At 41.5% G+C, this 2,816-nt stretch overlaps 1 pseudogene; it reads left to right on the top strand.

The window, feature by feature from the left end:
• Positions 1–412: 412 nt before the first annotated feature.
• Positions 413–530, top strand: LOC126261261 (5S ribosomal RNA; annotated as a pseudogene).
• Positions 531–2,816: the final 2,286 nt, after the last annotated feature.

Raw genomic sequence — 2,816 nt, forward strand, 5'->3', positions numbered from 1 at the left:
CCCTTTCTGCCCTGTATGGCTGTGGGCCTGTCCAGTAAGATTTACTGAGGGATGGGCTCGCTGCCAATTGCTTTAAACTCCCAACATGCCGTTTCTATGAGCTAAGAACCATAAAAATACCTTATGCTTTTAGTGCTCTACCAGGCCCTATCAACATCTGCTCAGGCTGTTATCTTTCTAGTCTCACTCAAGGTATATCAGGTTGTAATAAAATCTTTAATAATTTTGCATATGAGAAAAATAGGTGAGAGAGTAACTTGTCCTCTCTCAATACCAATATTCCAAAAGGTTTACAATTTTTTGACAAATGAATTTCTATTTGTTCAACTATTATTTCATAAATGAATCCAGAAATAAACATAATAAACAGTACTAGATTGCGTAAATAATATCAGAAATTTTAAGTGTGCCTGGTAACGGTCTTGCCGCAGTGGATACACCGGTTCCCGTGAGATCACCAAAGTTAAGCGCTGTCGGGCGTGGCCGGCACGTGGATGGGTGACCATCCGAGCCGCCATGTGCTGTTGCCATTTTTCGGGGTGCACTCAGCCTCGTGATGCCAATTGAGGAGCTCCTCGACCGAATAGTAGCGGCTCCGGTCAAGGAAAACCATCATAACGACCGAGAGAGCGAAGTGCTGACCACACGCCCCTCCTATCCGCATCAACTGTGGATGACACGGCGGTCGGATGGTCCCGATGGTCCACTTGTGGCCTGAGGACGGAGTGCTTTTTAAGTATTCCAAATATGTCGTAATTTCAAATGCTTCCAAAAACAATAATTTTAACTGTATGTTCAGAGCTAGTACATATCGATTGTAACATCGCAAATAAAATAATTCCTTTACATAAATTTTAGCCTGAAATATCATATTGTGTATAAATCTACATGATTTTTTTTCAGAAAAGCATCTGAGATAATACTGACCTGTTCAAAATACGAAAAATATTACTGGTTTCGACAACTACTGCCGAGGAAAAGTAATGCTAGAGAAGGATGTCCCTTTACAACGCCTATGGTAACTTTTTTTTTGTGATCAGACTAACAGTTTCGGTCTGTAATGACCATCTTCAGATCTGCAGAAAATACGGGAAAAAACACAAATACAACTTGCAGACTTAGTACAGCTTAGAACAATAAAACAGGTCATAATGAAAAGCATTGCTGACGTACATGTGCATTTGTGCGCTTTAAATATTCATAAATGTTAGTCTGATAACAAAAAAAGAAAAAAAAGAAAAAGATTTTGACCATAGACGTGAAGTAAAGGAAATTTATGTTTTCCTTATTAGCCAAAGAAACTGATAATTTATTTCGAAATAGATGGTTGCAGTGCTCCTGTACACAATATTACTTGCTTTGAAGTGCCGTTTTCGCTGTTAAATTACCGTTTTCTTAAAACCGTTTCTAAAATACCATAGAAAGGCGAAATGAAAATCTCGTATACTAATGGTCTCAGCTCCTTCATGTAATTGCTATACATGCGGTGCTCTGCATGTTTCACGAGATTTTTTACTATTAAAAGTCGTCATCAGCTGCATCAGATTTATTCTTAAAATTTTTGTTTCACTCGATCAGTGCCGGGCTGTAAATCATTTTCATTGGCTCGCTGTATCTTATGAACTACGAACAATTGTTAAGGCATGTACTGCAGGCGATTGTGCTTGCATAAATATGCGTGGTTCATATTGTTAAAAAGAAGCCGTCGGCAACTACACGAACGTCCACAGATTAACTAAGTCGAGACACACGTTACATCGAAAGAGATCCTCATTAATACATCTTTAATTGCAGAGCGTCGAAGAACATACCCTACACTTGCATGATGGTCTCTCTCTCTGTGATAGTACGTAGGTTCCAGACTTCCTTCACGTGGATTATCTTCCAGAATACTGCCAAGCCCGGATTTTTCTATCTCTTTCTCGTATCTTTTATAATCGACTATTAGACTTTGGATATTTCCGTTGATAAAAAGCCATCCAAAACAAAAAATTTTCCGACGACATTTTGCTCCACTGCATCCGTTTGAACACACACTCAGCATTAGTACCAAACCATTCTGCATATCACACTGGCACTTCCTTTGCTATGTTTCACAAAACCCACTTACATAAAGAGAAGGTATTTGTTTTCTGTGTCGTGTCTGTGGCAGCCCGCCAACTTTTCATGCAGCACTCGAACTCGTTCCCTGTTTTGTTTTCGGCGGCCGGAGTGGCCGTGCGGTTCTAAGCGCTACAGTCTGGAACCGAGCGACCGCTACGGTCGTAGGTTCGAATCCTGACTCGGTCATGGATGTGTGTGATGTCCTTAGGTTAGTTAGGTTTAATTAGTTCTAAGTTCTAGGCGACTGATGACCTCAGAAGTTACGTCGCATAGTGCTCAGAGCCATTTGAACCATTTGTTTTGTTTTCACCTTTGATTCTATGAAGTGAATTTCCTTGTGTCACTTTATCTTAAGCTTCTGTAATGAGATGATCTCACTTATCGTGGAAACACTCACGGAAGATGGGGGGACACAGTTGTAGACCAGGTTGCAGGAACTGGACGGTGTCGCGTAGATCGTGCGCAGACAACCGCAGGACGGCTAGGGAATGCTGTAGAATCCACCCTGTTCCACTCCGCCGCTCTCTAGGCAAAGCGACATTCTTACCTGTCCTCCTTCTTTTTATCCTCGACATTTCACGTACGTAGGCAGGCCGCTCTTATTTTGCTGAATCGCATTCAGAAGTTGTACCAGATACCGATCGGCGTCTGTATGTCATTTCCTTGGCATTCCGTTTCTCCAAGACGCACGGTTGTGTGTTGCCCCACTTGTA

The sequence above is a fragment of the Schistocerca nitens genome, chromosome 5, assembly GCF_023898315.1.
Source record: "Schistocerca nitens isolate TAMUIC-IGC-003100 chromosome 5, iqSchNite1.1, whole genome shotgun sequence".
NCBI classification, from domain to species: Eukaryota; Metazoa; Arthropoda; class Insecta; order Orthoptera; family Acrididae; genus Schistocerca; species Schistocerca nitens.